At 42.1% G+C, this 18801-nt stretch overlaps 1 long non-coding RNA gene across 1 annotated transcript; it reads right to left on the bottom strand.

Moving 5' to 3' along the window:
- Nucleotides 1-626: 626 nt before the first annotated feature.
- LOC309643174 lies at nucleotides 627-5177 on the bottom strand. The gene is made up of 2 exons (XR_014253606.1): nucleotides 2520-5177; nucleotides 627-1412 (listed from the first exon to the last, which is right to left on the bottom strand). It is a non-coding gene; the product is annotated as an uncharacterized lncRNA (long non-coding RNA).
- Nucleotides 5178-18801: the final 13624 nt, after the last annotated feature.

Here is an 18801-nt window from a genome sequence, read left to right as displayed (position 1 = left end):
TGGAGAAATGAGAGCAAACCCCACTTTGACAGACACCTAATTCTGAATGTCAGGAACTTGCGTCTCCTCCGCTGCAGTCCTAGAAATGGATTAAGAACCTCCCAGGTGTACACCACTAGCAAGGACCTCATGGCCCAGGGCAGAAGTTACTGAGCCTCGGAGGCTGGGAAGAAGTGGGGAACAAGGATTGGGGACCCTAAGGAGGAAGGGACTATGGCAGGAGATGTGGGAGCAAAGAAGGGCTGGGGGCAGACTGGACAAGGGTGGTGGGCAGAGGGCCCTGTGGGTGCTGAGTAATGGTATGGTCCAGGGGGTCAGGGGCCGTGAGGGATAGCACTGCGCCCCAACCTCCTGGGGTCAATCTTTTCCCATCTTCCTCTCATTCTCCTCACCATGGACACGTTGCAGGCACGAGGTGGTGGGGAGGAGAGGGAGGTGCAGTGGCAGGACGTGGGTGAGAGCCTTTGCTTTCCACATTCAATACCAGGGACTAGTGTTGGGAAGAGAGGAACAGACGGAGTGGGGTGAGGAGGAGGAGGTGGAGAGGGAATCTCTTCCCCCCTTTCCTCCACCAAAGGTCCTATTTTCTATTTTTATCTATCTATCTATCTATCTATCTATCTATCTATCTATCTATCTATCTATCTTTCTATTTATTTTTGGTTGTGTTGGGTCTTTGTTGCTGCGCGCGGTCTTTTCTCTAGTTGTAGCGAGCGAGGGTTACTCTTCGTTGCGGTGCGCAGGTTTCTCATTGCGGTGGCTTCTCTTGTTGCAGAGCACGGGCTCTAGGCGCGTGGGCTTCAGTAGTTGTGGCTCGTGGGCTCTAGAGCGCAGGCTCAGTAGTTGTGGCTCACGGGCTTAGTTGCTCCACGGCATATGGGATCTTCCTGGACCAGGGCTCGAACCCGTGTCCGCTGCATTGGCAGGTGGATTCTTAATCACTGCGTCACCAGGGAAGTCCGGTTCTATTTCCAACAGATACTCACAGTAGAACCAGGAGAGGAGTTGGGGGAGGGGTTGTCACGTGGGAGACATGGCTAACCTCAGACATGGTGTGATGCAGCGATGATTCTGCAATGGCAAAGGAACTGGGCAAAGAGAGGCAAAGCGTGTGTGTGTGTGCACGCGCATGCACGCACACCTCCAGAGTTATGAAGTGAGGGAGAGGGAATCTCTGGAATCACCCAGTTGGGGGGGTGGGTGGAAGGGAAAGGGGCAGGTACAAGGGGCAGCATAGATTAATGTCATGCCATCAGGGACCGGCAGCCCAGGGCTGGAGCCACCTAGCAGATGGGAAGGCACATGACCTGGCTCCGTGCTTCTACTGCAGTGGCTTCTGAGGTGCTTGCCAAGAACTTCTTGATGGACTCCCACAGGACTGGTATTAGCCTTCAGTGGAAAGAAGTGCTCCCCTATGGCAGGACCAAGAGGGTGTAAATTAGAGAAAAGTATGCTAGTCATTTGCTGGTCAGATTGCTTTTTTTTTTTTAATTAAGAAGCTTAGAAGACATATTACAAATTTGCTTTTAAGCCTTTTCACCAAACTCCTAGACTAGTTCCACTTCTATGCACTGTTTTCCTAAAACAGCACAAAAGTTGCGAAAGTTGCCTTCTCCACCAAGACCTCATTCCATTACTATTAGAAGTTAACTGTTTAAACTTAAATTTTAATGGAGTCAGTTTAATTATTGAAACCTCATAAATGAACGGTATTTAGATAAAAATAATACATATATATATTTTAAAGTCAAAGTATAAGAACTATGTGGTTATACAATACCAGTACTTTTTCATAGAATTGAAACAGTAAAGCTGAATATATACATATATATATATATGATATGAATCATTGAATCACTTTGCTGTACACCTGAAACTAACATAACATTGTAAATTAACTATACTTCAATTTAAAAAATGGTTAAAAAAAGACAGATGGAGAAAGAGAAAAAAACCTCAAAAATAAAAGATATTATCCATTCAATTATATAAGGAATATACATAAGCTTATAAATAGAGTTTATTAATTTTTTGAGCATTATATTTCACGGTTTGTTTTGTTATACTAGCAACTAATTATCTATTAAAAAGAAGGTTCTGGAATCTTGCCCTGGCTTCCAGAATTCTTGGGGAAAATTTTTCTAGAAGCGTTATTTCTGTGCACCCTCCATTAAAATAGCCCTGCTCACATGTATATGATTCATTCGTTTGTGTACAACCCACTTGATGGAAGGTGCTGTGGCCACTACTCTGAGATGTCAGATATATAAGTATATACTTATATGTGTACATGCAGAATAACACTTTATGCATATGTCCTCTCCTGCTGGCTTGTGATCCTCTTTAGGGCAGGTTCCATGTCTGTTTTATCTTTGTATATTTGTCTGATTTTTAGGACAGTGCCTTGACCATAGTTAGGACTAATTAGGTGTTTGTTGCCTGCTGTGTGGTCTGCTGGACAAAAATGGTAAAGATGACCACAGAAAAGATGGGTTTGGACAAGTGTGGCTAAAACATACCCTTTAAGTGAGTAAACTCTATCCTCTTCCAGAGTGCATTTCCAACATCAAATGGTGATGAACTAAAGCTTTATTTTATTTTCTCCTTAACGAGTAGGTTCGTTAGACAGGACACTTCAAGCAGGGAATAACAGGCGACGTCATTACATTCTCTGTCCATGATGGCGTCATACGCACTGGGCTCCAGTCCATTCAGCTTGTATAGCACTGGCTGTGAACATCCTCTGAGGTTAGGATACCGTTCAGGAGTCCCGCGTCATCACTTTCCATTCCTTCCAGCGCCTGGAGTCCCATTTTAGCTGCAGGGATCACGCGGTGTGTCTATCACGTCACTTGTGGAGATACCAGGACTGTTTTGCGTCTACCGTCCAGTGCCCCCACTCCAACACCCCGTGTCATGTACCGTGTGTGTGATTTAGAAGAAGGGCATCTGAGCTGAAGGCTTTGCCTGCAGCAAACTTTTCAAAAAGAAAGTGTGAGACATAGAGAACAAACTTATGGTTACCAAAGGGGTAGGGGGGGAGGGATAAATTAGGAGAGTGGGATTAGCAGATATACACTACTAAATATAAAACAGATAAACAACAAGGTCCTACTGTATAGCACAGGGAACTATATTCAATATCTTGTAATAAACTATAATGGAAGTATATAGTTATAAGATATATATATAACTGAATCACTTGTGCTGTACACCTGAAACTAACACAACATTGTAAATCAACTATACTTCAATAAAAAAAATAAATACAAAAAGAAAGTGTGAGCAAGGCAATTTCTCAGTGTTCAGCAACAAATTCAGTCCAAATACCTAGGTAGCTGTAACCCACATCACCTTTTCCCTACAATAAGAGACAGTAGGATAAAAAGTCCCCCTCTGAGTAGCCAGGGCTCCAATTGTCCTTCAAATCCTCCTGCAATTCCATCAAGATTACCATCCCATGGGTAGCGGCAGGGATTTTTAGTAACCTATTTTTCCACCCGGGAATATCTCTTTAGGACAATCACTTTCATTTCATTGCTATTCAGTTCCAGACGCAGAAACGTAAAGAGGGAAATCCAGAAATAAAATCGGAGAGACAAAGAAAGCAAGCGATGTAACAAAATACTTTCTGAGAGTTACATGGACTTTGTGGAATTTCCTTTCTTAATAATCCTCAGGATCATCGAAAATAGGTCCCGGCTGCCCTTTTGGGTCCTGCAAAGTTCTCGGTCTTGTACCCCTCCTAACTTGAACACCACGCTGGGCAGGTGGGAGCTCTCAGGGCAGGGGTCCCTTACAGAGCAGCTGCACAGAAGCTTCAGGAGCTCGGGGCTGCCAGCACTCCCTTAGCTGGCTGCCAGGTTTCCAGAGTGCTAGAATAGTAAACAGTTGTTTCTCAGAAACAGAGATGGGGTTATCCACAGCCTCACATGCTAAATTTAAATTTAATGAAGCTCTTTCCTAACAACCCGTATCAGTGATTTTCAACCGGGCTGGTGGTGAGACAAGATCCATCTCCAGGGGGGTTGGGGGAAGGAACCAGCACGTGTACTTTGAGAAAGTTCCCCAGGTGACTCTGTATCCCACCTGCAAACCCCAATGCCTCTTCAGAAAACCACTGGCATAGATCTTGGATGCTGGTGGAGGGCCTCTCTAGCTTTTTCTGCAATTTGCCCACAATGCTCCTGACATTTTGGAGTTCACTTCTGAAGCACTTAGGGAAGATGACCTAAGCCTCCCTCCCCCAATGCTGCCCTGTGAACTTTCTCACACTTAGGAGAGCATAGCTAAGGAGGCTGAATAGCATACAGAGAATGAGGTGGGTATAATTCAATATTGACAACAGTTGACTGAATGTCTTAGGTTTGTTCCTTGGAGCTGCCGAAGATTTCAAATGTAAATTTGGATGTCATCAATCACGTCTTCCATAATCCCTGCAGAACAGGGATGGTTGCACAGCCTGGAGCAAAGGGCTGACGGTGGAGGCAGATGCGTCCTTCTACTGTCCCATCTTAGATACATCTTCCTGCTCCATATCCTTCTCTCATGCCACGAGCTTGGGAGGGAAGCTTCCTTCTTGCAGAGATGCCTGGGAAGAAGGAAAGCACAGGCAACATTTATTTGACCCGTGACTGAATAGACCCTATGACTTTCTGAATCCAAATGCATATTAGGGAAACCAAAATGAGTCTGTATTTACAAAACTGCCGGTCGTTTTCTGTTTGGTAAGCCGTGAAGAGCTGCACATAATCGTGGGGAAGACTGTTCCTTGGTTCTGAGGCTAACACTTGAATTGACCATTTAGTTATGCAAATAAAAGGCAAAGCCCCAAATTGAAAAATGAGACCATGGCAGACACCCCTCGATGGCTAACACAGGGCTTCCCAACTAAAGACCACATCTATGCTGCACTGGTTCTCAAAGTGGTCCTGGGACCCCTTCAGGGGGTCTGTGAAGCTGGAACTATTTCTTCCAACACGAGGACAGTACTTGCCTTTGCCACTCCCATCCTTTCACGAGCGTACAGTCACATTTCCCTGACGTTATATGACATGTGATAATGAAACACTGCAGGAGCCGATACGAGAATCCAGCTGTCTTCTATTAAGATACATAATAAAGAGATGTGCAAAAAAGGCAAAACAATGCTACTGTACCTACCCATTTTTTTTTTTTTTTTTTTTTTTTGGAAAATAGAGTTATGGGGCTTCCCTGGTGGCACAGTGGTTAAGAATCCCCCTGCCAGTGCAGGGGACACGGGTTCAAGCCCTGGCCTGTGAAGATACCACATGCCACGGAGCAACTAAGCCCGTGCGCCACAACTACTGAGCCTGCGCTCTAGAGCCTGCGAGCCACAACTACTGAGCTTGTGTGCCACAACTACTGAAGCCCACGCGCCTAGAGCCCGCGCTCCACAACAAGAAAAGCCACTGCAATGAGAAGCCCGTGCACCACAACGAAGAGTAGCCCCAGCTCGCCGCAACTAGAGAAAACCCGTGCACAGCAACAAAGACCCAACACAGCCAAAAATAAAAACAATTAAATTAATTAAAGAAAAAAATCATTAAAAAAAAAGTTATGTTTCATAAAAATATATTCTTTGTGTGAAACCTATATTATGGGTTTGTTATCGTTATTCTAAAATGAATTAAATATTCTTAAAATTTGATATTTCTTTTTAAAATTATTATTGATAAAATATACATCACAATTTAACATTTTAACTGTTTTAAGTGTGCAAGTTCAGTGGCATTAAGTACATTCATATTATTGTACAACCATCACCACTATCCATATTCAGAACTTTTTCATCATCCCAAATAAACTCTGTCCCCATGAAACAATAACTTGCCAATATCCCTTTCTCCCGGTCCCTGGTAACCACTATTCAACTTTGTTTCCATGAATGTGACTATACCAGGTACCTCATGTAAGTGGAATCATACAGTATTTGTCGTTTTCTGTCTGGCTTCCATCACTTAACGTTTTCAAGATTCATCTGTGTTGCATCAGAATTTCATTCCTTTTTAAGGCTGAATAATATTCCAGTGTAAGTACATACCACAGAATTTCTCAGTTTTTATATCTGCTATGGTAAATATTGAGAGATATAAGCCACATAAATAAAAGCTCTTTATGGTTCCACTATAGAAAGTGGGGAAAACAAACAAACAGGAAACAGATATTTGCTTTCCTGGCTACCTTGCATCCAGCATCCTTGCATCCAGTGGCCAGGCGTCTGAGTTCTCACCAGTGAGACCTAAAAGTAGGTGAGAGTTGTTTCTGAGAAAGCTTCTGCTTCCTCCCAAAAGGTCCAGGTAGGAGACAAGGACATGCTGACATGACCCTGTCTTCTCCCTCTTGCCTGGAATGCCTGGGCTGAGGCAGCTGTATTGCAACTGTGAGGGGCCGCACACATGGCCTTTTGGATGACAGCATGGGAAAACTGGCCTAGATGGCATCCCTGCGGAGTCTCCTTATTCTTTTTGTCACCTCAGAAAAAGAAACGCTATTTGTTTAAGTTTTAGTATGACTTCCTGTTCTTAGCATCCAAAGCATGGCTAATGGATACAGTTACCTAAAAGCTCGAAATGTCCTGTGGCAGGCAGTGCTGCGAATTTTGGTTGCCTTGAGGAAAATGTTTTATTCCTTTTTCCCCCTTACATATACTTAGAGATTATTCCGTGCCTAAAACATAAAACCACACACAAAAAGAAAACGTGTACTCTGGCAGGAGCGTGTGTGTGTGTTGAGAGCTGCTGACAGATCAGTGGCTGGGCAGAAGGTGGGAGAGCTGTCCCCGCATCTCTGGCAAGAGCAGAGCTGCTGGGGCTCCAGAGACAGAGTGTGGGGAGAGCCAGGGAAAGGGCGCGAGACGCATCCTCCTCTTTGCTCGCACCTGCCAAACCCCAGCACCCTGCAATGGTGCCCTTCCTGTGAAGTGCTACCCAGAGACCCAAACTGCCGAGACCAGTGTCTCCCTGGATGAGCTTTGGCTGCTTTGCTGGGACCCAGGACTCTGGTTCCACAGGCCGAGCCCTTCGTCTCTGATTATGGCTTCTCTCATTGGGTGTTCATCTCAGCTCTCAACTCTTCTCAGCATATGGCATTCAGGGTCCTTCTACCTTCACGCTCTCCTCCATCTTCCATCAATCTCGGTGAAAGCCTCTTGCTCGTGGTGCTGGGGACCTAACAGCCCCCATAGGACCTCCTAGGCCCGGCCCCCCTGTAAAGGGGAGGAGCAGGGAATATGGCCACTTCAAAGACCGGAGGCAATCATCCTGAAAAACGATGTGTGAAAATAATGCCGGAAATAGAGGCACCTAGTCACATGTTATTATCACTCTTGTCCCACGTTGTGATCTTTGGCGGGTATCTTAGTAGCATGGGACGGCTGGTGAGCCAGCATCCCCTTTCCGGTTCCACTCACATTCTGCACGCTAAACACTTCCTTTTGTGCCTTATATTTTCTTAAGGCGCCTTGATGTTTGCTTCTATGTTGTTTCACTGCTATAAAAAATGTAGGGGTTTTAAAAAGTATAAATAACAATTGTAAGATAATGAAATCTAATAAACGAATAAAAGTGTCTTCAACAAAAAATTTCTCAGCTTTTAATAATCACTTTCTTATGGTCAATGTACCTGATTTAGCTGCCTCATGGTGTGTTTATTTTTTGTAAATATCTTCTCTCCCCAACTAAATTTTAACCTTGTATGGAAGAGAATACACTGTGTCCTCTTTGTAAATCCCAACATGTAACACAATCCCTGCATGCAAGGAACGCTCCATCAGTAGGGTACTTGTCCCTACCATAACCATTAACAGCCTCCCCTTTCACTTTCAGATGTATCCCAGTTTGGACAACAAATATTCTGGTCACTCTATGAATAAGTGATTGTGGATGGTGAACATGGTGCAGAAGCACCCTTCATGCTGCATTTTATCTGGCTTCTTTTTCCACTCTCCTTTCCTTTCTCCATGTCACAGCCAGATTTTTGATGTTTGTTTTTGAAAACAAAACAAAAGCATTCATTAGCGGTTCTTTCACATAGAAATACAGAAGTGTAATTTTCCTTTCAAGTCCAGCAGTATGTTAGGATGAGAGAATCATCTCCTGAAAAGCTGTATGCAAAATATGGTTGTTCTCCTTTCAGCCTAGCTGATGGGGAGACAAGGGCAGAAGCAGGATGGCACAGAGGCAACCCGGAACAAACTTGATATTCTTCAAGTAGCCTGAGCTAACCCTTTGAGCCTGAATGTAAGCACAGTGTAAAATCAGCAGGTGACACAATAAGACAGCAATTAATTCTCTGATATTTTAAAACCATTATAATGACTGGCACAAGGAAGATGTGTTTTCGGATGTCAATTATCATTGGTATCAAGGGGATTAAGAAATTAAAATTATATTTAGTCCCTAAGCAGTCAGTTAAGATGTGATCCACCCAAGCAATGTGATTTGAGGATTTAGAGTCTGGTTTCAATTCCTCTGAAAATAGCAGACATTGCTGTGATCTGAATTTAGCATGGCCCTTTTGACAATAAGCACAATTTGTGAGAAATCTCTATTTGGCAGTGGTGGAGGCCATTTTATCTTCCATGTGCAGAGGGCTGCCTTTGAGTTGGGTACCTGTGTGAGTCTAAGAACCCTTCATGTGAGAACTGCACTCAGTTCAGACTTGGAGGAGACAAAACTGTTACAGGATGGGAGGATTCAGAATTGACTCTTGTGGCCAGATTTCCCCTCCTGGAGTATGTATATTTTTGGTACAGGCAATGTTATGGTAGTGTTCAGTATGCTTAGATACATTTTAAAAAGCACAAAGTTTCAGAGGTGAGTGGTATGTTCAATTAACCCTGTGCTCCAGAATAAAAGCCAACTCTTTGCTGGAACCTAAATAATATCTTGTTGGTTTGGAAGATAAATCTTACCCCAGGTACCAGCATGCTGATATAAATGTTAATCCTCTTGTGACTCGGTTTGATTGAATTTTGATTCTGGCTTCTATTTTTGGTCACCTTCTTCTGGAAAATGTCTTATGTGCCCCACAAACATCATGTAAGACCCACATTCTGAGGTGGATCTCAATCTATGCTCCTGCAAAAACTCTGTTGCTCCAATGCTGAACTCAAGTGTCCTGCTGGTAAATTCAAAGAATGGTAACTGTTTCTTAACTTTCAGAAAATGATAATTTAATGGACAGGATTTTCTCAACTTCAAATTATTTTTTTCCCTACTTTTCTTCACACTTAAGAACTTGGGTGGACCAAAGACAAAATGAATAAAAATTTAGCAAATAAATAAAAACTCACGCATTTCCTGTTTTCCTTTTTGAAGTTCATATTGATTGTTGCAATTGTATATGCATCTATTAAATAGAGTTATCCTTTCTTTTAGTCAAATTATCTTGGTTTTGGTGAAGGATTTGAATATATCAGTAGGTATCAGAGCCTAGCACAGTGCAGACACTCAATAAATGTTTGTTGAATGTCTGATTATGGGATGAATACATCATGGTCTTCCCGGAAAGCACCATGGGATTCTGCAAAGAGTATCCTGTCTCCTGAAGAAGTTGGTGAAATCACCCACCAACCGAAGGCAAGACACTGTTCTAGGCCCCTGGAGAGACAAAGAAGAGCTAGATAGTTTCCACCCTTTGGAGAATTGTTAATCTTTGGTAAAGTTTTATTGGTAAAATATGGCAAGAACACAGATTACTGTACTACCATATAAAGAAAGATGGGTGTCTTGGGTGGACCTAGAGATTATCATACTAAATGAAGTAAGTCGAAAAGAGAAAGACAAATACCATATGATATCACTTATATGTGGAATCTAAAATATGGCACAAATGAATTTATCTACAAAACAGAAACACACTCAGGGACATAGAGAACAGATTTGTAGTTGCCAAGGGGGGAGGGGCCGGGGAGGGAACCATTGGGAGTTTGGGATTAGCAGATGCAAACTATTGTATATAGGAAGGATAAACAACAAGGTCCTACTGTATAGCATGGAGAACCATGTTCAATATCCTGTGATAAAACATAATGGAAAAGAATATGAAAAAAAAAGATTTGTTTATAAACCATAAAATTGAATCTAAAAGAGATATTTAAATGTTCCTATGCACTTGTCTGGACTATGAAAATTCCTTAACTGTGGAAAATTATTATAATATTTCTCCTTCAAAAGGAAAAAAAAAAGAAAGATGGGTGTCAGAAGGGAGGTATTTTTCAATGGCAGAGTGAATAATTATATCTGATTGGAGATGATCAGAATAGATTTCACGGTGGTTCTAGTACTTAATCTGCACCCTGAAGGACAAACTGGATGTTGTTGAGTGAACTTAAGATGTGTAGAATGAAATGCAGGGGCAAAAGCAAAAAGTGAGGAAGCATCAAGGGCAGATCCAGCAAACCTTGAGTTCTATTTGGTGTGTGTGAATTAGAGTGAATTGGGACCCTTCTGTGTGGAAAGTCCTACAGGCCTGGGTAGGGGTTATGGTTAATTAGGAAAGCAATGGAAACCACAGGAAGGTTTTGAATGGGGAAGGTGATGTGACCAGAGCTGCTCTTTGGGAAGGTCAGTATGTATGGAATGGATTTGCTCCCCCCAGGAAGCAGGTATGATCGTACAACCATCCAGCGAAGAAATGATGATTAACAGCAATGCTAGGTTCTTTTGAGTTCTTATCACACAGCCATACCAAGGTGAATAGACAATAAGTATTAATTCTTAACAATGATCTGTACTGTTACCCGCAAGGAGATAATAGCTAACAGACCTGTCTAACATCCCCAGGACTTTGGATCCTTAGAAATGGCCTTTGTTTAAAGTCTGGGTAAGTTGTGCTGGCCCAACTGCAAGGAGCGCCACGCACTTCAGGGCACCACAAATTTATATGGTGAGGACGACAAGAAGCTGTAAAATGTCCTTAAGAAGGGGATCCCTTTTCTAAATTGCACAAAGTCTCCTGTATGCAAAAAGTGGGGTGGCGGGTACATGATCCTTCAGAGGAAAAGACGCTTAAATTTCTTGGTATTTTTAGAGGGGCTGCTCCACGTTTGCTGAAAGCTAACTAGTGCCTTTCATTTCTAGTTTGCTAACATTCTATCATCCCAGAAACTCTTTACTAACCCTGGTAACTCAAACACCGGCTGAGTCACTCCATTCTTAGTGAGCGTGTCCTGTCCTCTTCCTACCACCTTGAGACCAAGAATCTTTCTCAGTCAGTCCAAGAAAATCTTAATTTAGGCAATGACTCTTCCAATCTCCCATGTTTTTTGTCCTCTTGCCAAAACTTGTGTAGGTTATCTGCTTCTAGCAGTTAAATGCCAGTTACCCTAGAGAAGCAAAAGAAACAGATTTTGGCTCTACACTTCCCTACACTGTTGACAGGCACAGTAATAGGACTGTATAAAACCCAAATGCTATTATTAGCTCTGACCCCCTGCCTCCCCTTCCCCCAAAAAATAAATAAATAAAACCCACGTCAAGAGGTATTCCAGGGTAGACATAAAAAAGGAAGTAGATGTCTTCATTTTAATTAATTAATTAATTAATTTTTGGCTGTGTTGGGTCTTTGTTTCTGTGCAAGGGCTTTCTCTAGTTGCGGCAAGCGGAGGCCACTCTTCATCGCGGTGCGCGGGCCTCTCACTGTCGTGGCCTCTCTTGTTACGGAGCAAAGGCTCCAGACGTGCAGGCTCAGTAGTTGTGGCTCACGGGCCCATTTGCTCCGCGGCATGTGGGATCTTCCCAGACCAGGGCTCGAACCCATGTCTCCTGCATTGGCAGGCGGATTCTCAACCACTGCGCCACCAGGGAAGCCCCGGATGTCTTCATTTTATTACTCCAACCTTGATCCAGTCAGTTGGCTTGGCCATGTAGTTGGTCTCACTTGGGTTATTTTCAGGTCAGGCCCCTAAAGGATCTCTCCTCTTAGGGGTAAGATAATGCGGCAGCCCAGTCTGAGAGACAGGCTGGGCAGACAGCGCTTGCCTGTTATGATTCAAAGGGTGAAGTCCTTTACCCTCAAAAAATATGTCTATTTATATAATAATATTGCTTTCTCCCTGTAAGTACAGTTACCCTTGAACAACACAGACAGTGAGGGGTGCCCACCCTCCGTTACAGTTGAAAAATCCACGTATAATTTATAGTTGGTCCTCCGTATAGGCAGTTCCTCCATGTCTGTGGTTCCTCTGTATCCCTGGTCCTGAATCCTTGGAGTCAACCAAGCATGGGTCTGGACCACGTAGTACTTTAGTATTTACTACTGAAAAAAGTCCATGTATAAGTGACCCACGCAGTTCAAACACATGTTGTTTAAAGATCAACTGTATTCACCTTCTGAAACGTAGGCATTCCTGCTACAACCTGTTAAAGCTTTTCTGCCTGGGGCAGTGAGGAAGGCCCAGCCCATCTGGTGTACAGAGGAGAGGAAGGAGCAAAAGAAGGGGGAGGATAAGACTGGACTTCACCTTGCCCTAATTTTGCCAAGGGCTTCCCCGCTTATGCACGTGGATTAGCAGACTGGCAAAATGCCTGTAACTCGAAGAACAATTTTTCAATAAGCCTGTTTCTTGGGGTGTAGAAGCAGCTGAAAAGTTCTTAGTGGTTTTTTAAGATGCCTTTTCCAAATGACATTTGTTCATTACCCAAAGTTTATTTGTAAAACCAAAACTATGAACAGGACCGGCTATGTAATGTATGGGGCCCAAAGCAAAATGAAAATGCAAGGCCTCTTGTTGGAAAATTTAAAATTTCCAGTGGTTGGTGAGAGCAGAGCATTAAACCAAGCACGAGAGCTTCTGAGGGGAGGCGGGGAGCCTGGGGTGCTGCCCAGGTTGTGTGCCCATGAAGAGGCTTTATTCACCAACTCTCCTTGGACCAGTTTTCTCCACTGCCGAAATCTAGTGTTCTCAGGCGTGAAGTCCCTAGAAAGTGGCATCAGCGACATCCAGGAACTTGTTGGACATGCCCATCTTGGGTTCCTGTCTGTGATTTAATCAACCTTCCAGGTGATTCTGTCTCATGTTCAAGTTTGAGAACCACTGCCACGTGATGGAATTCGATGTTTAAAATGATGGATCTCGGTAAGTCAGACAGAGAGGGACAAATACTGTGTGATATCACTTCCATGTGGAATCCAAAATATACAACAAACTAGCAAATATAACAGAAAAGAAACAGACTCACAGATACAGAGAACAAACTAGTGGTTACCAGTGAGGAGAGGGAAGGGGGAAGGGTCAAGGTAGGGGTAAGGGATTGACAGGTACGAACTATTATGTATAAAATAAATAAGCTATGAGGGTATATTGTACAACACAGGGAATATAGCCAATATTTTATAATAACTGTAAATGGAGCATAACCTTTAAAAATTATAAATCACTATGCTGTACACCTGTATAATATTGTACATCAACTATACTTCTATAAAAAAATAAAAATAATAAAATGAAATAAAATACAATACCATGTAAAAATAAAATAAAATGATGGATTTCGGAATGGAAGCAATCTTAGGGATCGTGTGGCCTAACTATCTTGTACTGAGGAAATGCAGGGCAGGGTGAAGCAGAGCGAGGCCTAGAGTTCGTGGTTAACTCTTTACTCATCCGCTGAATAATTTTTAGAGCACCAAATGGTCTACGGTTCATCACTCATGGTCACCTTCCCAGTCAAGCCAGCTCATATCCCAGTTTTAAAGATGAGGAAATCAAAATGCCAAAAGTGTTCAATGAGCCGACGAGTGGAGCTGGGATTAAAACGCTGAGTTCTTAAATCTCCGGCCCACTGTCCTCTGCTCGGCCTACAGGTAACATGATACAGGTGAGCTAAGCGGCTAGCCACTCTCCACCAGCATCAAAACCCAACACCAAAAAAAAAAAACAAAACCCAACACCAACCAACAGAGCCCCATGGGCCCAGCAAATGTGCAGCTCAGAGTGGCTCAGTTCAGTGTCATGACAATGACTGACGGGGGCCTTGGCTGTTTTGAAGAAGCTGGTATTTGTGATTCACGCTGTGTGTACTCGTGGATCTCAGCACTGGCACAGAAGTGAGTCTTGGAGTTTTCTACCCTAGTCTAAGCAGCCAGCAGGAGAGGGATGCAGCCTAAGTCCTCTGCACTCAAAGGTTCTTCGGGAGGCCTGTAATACCCTCTTCTGTATCCTCAGGTCTGCCCCTTGCATTCCTGGCATTCAGTCACTTTGAAAGCTTTGGCCCCAGCTTATCATTTTTTCCATTCTTAGGCCAAGGCTATTTGTAGTTTCTCCACCTGTCACCATGTGTGTTAGGCTGCAAAGGGCAAGTGCAGCTTCATGAATCACACGATCCCAGCTCAAGCTCATTTAGAACACCATGCTTTCTTTGAACGTTCCATTTGACGGATACTTTATGAATCTTCGCAGCTTTTCAGCCGTGCCATTTCACTTGGGTTGGGTGATACATATTGAGTTAGGTATATATGAAGTTAGTTTCATTTAGGGTCTGAATTATTTCCCATTTTAAAATGAGAAATCTTTGACTTACTAATTGCAAAATATGCTCATGATTAAAGAAGTGATTGTACAAGTCCAAACCATATAGACATTATAAAAGGATTATTGCAGAAGAAATACCAATGGAAAGGAAGCAGAAAAACATAGTGGAATAGAAAGTAAGAAGAACACAATTTTCAGAGCGCAATTTATAGTGTGAGTGGAAAATAGCCACCAATGCAATAATTAAAATGGGAAATTATGAAGAGTATTAATCAAAAAAGAAAATAGAATGTATCACAGATCTAAATGAAAAACTCCTGGAAGATAATACAGAAAAAATCAAGGTTACCTTGGTTTGGTGATGAGTTTTAAATACAACACCAGAAGTGTTATCTATGAAAGGAAGAAATAAGTTAACATAGAAAACAAACATGGTTACCAAAGGGGAAGGGGGAAAGGGATAAATTAGGAGTTTGGGATTAACATATACACATCACTATATATAAAACAGATAACCAGCAGGATCTACTGTAGAGCACAGGGAACTATATTCAATACTTTGTAATAACCTATAAGGGAAAAGAATCTGAAAAAGAATATATATATATAGATAGATAGATATAGATATAGATATAGATATGAATCACTGTGCTGTACACCTGAAACTAACACAATATTGTAAATTAACTCTAGTTCAATAAAAAAATTTTTCTAAAGAAATAAGTTGGACTTCATTAACATTAAAAAAAAAAACCTTCTGGGGCTTCCCTGGTGGCACAGTGGTTGAGAATCTGCCTGCCAATGCAGGGGACACGGGTTCGAGCCGTGGTCCAGGAAGATCCCACATGCCATGGAGCAACTAACCTGTGCACCACAACTACTGAAGCCCACGCGCCTAGAGCCCGTGCTCCGCAACAGGAGAAGCCACCGCAACGAGAAGCCCGCGCACCGCAATGAAGAGTAGCCCCCGCTCGCCGCCAACTAGAGAAAGCCCGCTTATAGCAACGAAGACTCAACATGGCCAAAAATAAAATAAATAAATAAAATAATTAAAAAACAACAACAACAAAAAAACCCTTCTGTTCTGTGAAAGTTACTATTAAAAGAATGAAAAGTCAAGCCACACACTGGGAGAAAATATTTCCAAAAGAGATCTCTCATAAGAGACCATTATCAAAATATACAAAGAACTCTTAAAACTCAACAATAAGATCTGAACAGATACCTTAAGAAACCAGATATACAGACGGCAAATAAGTGTATGAAAATATGTTTTATATCATATTGTCATTAGGGAATTGCAAATTAAAACAATAATGGGATACCACTACATACCTGTTAAAGTGGCTAACATCTAAAACACTGACAACCCAAATGCTGCTGAGGATGTGGAGCAACAGGAACTCTCATCATTGCTGGTGGGAATGCAACATGGTGCAGCCACTGTGGAAGACTGCTGGAGTTTCTTACAAAACTAAACATACTCTTACCATAGGATCCAGCAGTAATGTTTACTATTTACCCAATAATTTAAAAACTTATGTCCATATGAAAACCTGCATATGAGTGTTTGTAGCAGTTTTATTCATAATTGCCAAAACTTGGAAGCAACCAAGACATCCTTCAGAAGGTGAATGAATAAACAAATTATGGTACATTCAGATGGTGGAATATTATTCAGTGATAAAAAAGAAATGAGCTATCAAGGCATAAAAAGACATGGAGAGGGCTTCCCTGGTGGCGCAGTGGTTGAGAGTCTGCCTGTGCGGGGGACACGGGTTCGAGCCCTGGTCTGGGAGGATCCCACATGCCGCGGAGCAACTAGGCCTGTGAACCACAATTACTGAGCCTACGCGTCTGGAGCCTGTGCTCCGCAACAAGAGAGGCCGCGATAGTGAGAGGCCCGCGCACCACGATGAAGAGTGGCCCCCGCTCGCCGCGACTGGAGAAAGCCCTCGCACAGAAACGAAGACCCAACACAGCCATAAATAAATAAATTAATTAATTAATTTTTAAAAAAAAGACATGGAGAAAGTATAAAAGCGTGTTACTAAGTGAAAGAAGCCAGTCTGAAAAGCTACATACTATATGACTATTTATGACATTCTGGAAAAGGCAAAAGTATTGAGATAGTAAAAAGATCAGTGGTTGACAGGGATTTGGGGGGAGAAGGCAATAAATAGGTGGAGCACAGGGTATTTTTAGGTCAGTGAAACTATTCAGTATTATTCTGTAATGATGGACACAAGTCATTATACACATCTGTCAAGATCCAAAGGCTGCAGTACCAAGTATGAACCCTAATGTAAATGATGTACTTTAGTTACTAATAACGTATTAATGTTGGTGCATCAATTGTAACAAATGTACCACACCAATCGCAAGATGTTCGTATTAGGGGAAACTAGTATTAATAGGGGAAATAGGTGAGGGAGTAGATGGGAACACTCTGTACTTTCAGCTCAATTTTTCTGTAAACTTAAAACTGCTCAAAAAATGTCTATTAATTAAAAGATTATATAAACTTACAATAGAATAAAGGATTAACCAAGCCTGAATTGCCTACCTCTGGATTTCTGGTTATGTGAGGCTATACATTTTCCTTGTTTAAGTGACTTCTAGTCAAATTTCTATTACTGGTAGCCCAAAGTGCCCCAACATAAAGTTTTTGTTCGTTTTCAGTGGTGTTTTAGAATTATGCCTTTTACACCACTCTGTATTGCTTTAACACATTCATTCTCAATGAAGGGGTGAAGAAAATCTTACTCTTTTTATGTGTAAAGCACAGATACACACACAGTGTCTAAACAGATTTACAGATTTTCTCTCGTATTTTAATTTCATGGAGAAGGGACAGGTTTAGGGGGAAAAAGACCAAAAAAGACTCCTGGGGGTATAATAATGAAAAAAGTGGTTGAGAAGCTCTGCTTTCACAGAAAAGATTGGAAATTTAGACAGCAGCATGATGTACTGAAAAGAACATTTAATTTGGTGTCAGAACACCAGCTATGTGACCTCCATAAAGACACCTAAATTGGGTTTCCCTGGTGGCGCAGTGGTTAAGAATCTGCCTGCCAATGCAGGGGACACAAGTTCGAGCCCTGGTCTGGGAAGATCCCACATGCCGCGGAGCAACTAGGCCCGTGAGCCACAATTACTGAGCCTGCGCGTCTGGAGCCTGTGCTCCGCAACAAGAGAGGCCGCGATAGTGAGAGGCCCGCGCACCGTGATGAAGAGTGGCCCCCGCTTGCCACAACTAGAGAAAGCCCTCACACAGAAACGAAGACCCAACACAGCCATAAATAAATAAATAAAATTAAAGAATATTAAAAAAAAAAAAAAAAGACACTTAAATCCTCTGGCCACATTTTCTCTGTCTAAAATATGGGATTGCCCATTTACCATTGCAACAAAAAGAATAAAATACCTAGGAATAAACCTACCTAGGGAGACAAAAGACCTGTATGCAGAAAACTATAAGACACTGATGAAAGAAATTAAAGATGATACCAACAGATGGAGAGATATACCATGTTCTTGGATTGGAAGAATCAACATTGTGAAAATGACTATACTACCCAAAGCAATCTACAGATTCAATGCAATCCCTATCAAATTACCAATGGCATTTTTTACGGAGCTAGAACAAATCATCTTAAAATTTGTATGGAGACACAAAAGACCCCGAATAGCCAAAGCAGTCTTGAGGCAAAAAAATGGGAGCTGGAGGAATCAGACTCCCTGACTTCAGACTATACTACAAAGCTACAGTAATCAAGACAATATGGTACTGGCACAAAAACAGAAACATAGATCAATGGAACAAGATAGAAAGCCCAGAGATTAACCCACGCACCTATGGTCAACTAATCTATGACAAAGGAGGCAAAGATATACAATGGAGAAAAGACAGTCTCTTCAATAAGTGGTGCTGGGAAAACTGGACAGCTACATGTAAAAGAATGAAATTAGAATACTCCCTAACACCATACACAAAAATAAACTCAAAATGGATTAGAGACCTAAATATAAGACTGGGCACTATAAAACTCTTAGAGGAAAACATAGGAAGAACACTCTTTGACATAAATCACAGCAAGATCTTTTTTGATCCACCTCCTAGAGTAATGGAAATAAAAACAAAAATAAACAAGTGGGACCTAATGAAACTTCAAAGCTTTTGCACAGCAAAGGAAACCATAAACAAGACGAAAAGACAACCCTCAGAATGGGAGAAAATATTTGCAAATGAATCAACGGACAAAGGATTAATCTCCAAAATATATAAACAGCTCATTCAGCTC

Source organism: Balaenoptera physalus (genome assembly GCF_965194825.1).
Source record: "Balaenoptera physalus genome assembly, chromosome: 14".
NCBI classification, from domain to species: Eukaryota; Metazoa; Chordata; class Mammalia; order Artiodactyla; family Balaenopteridae; genus Balaenoptera; species Balaenoptera physalus.
Note: the sequence above shows the minus strand (reverse complement) of the source record. Positions and strands in the feature narration are given on the sequence as shown.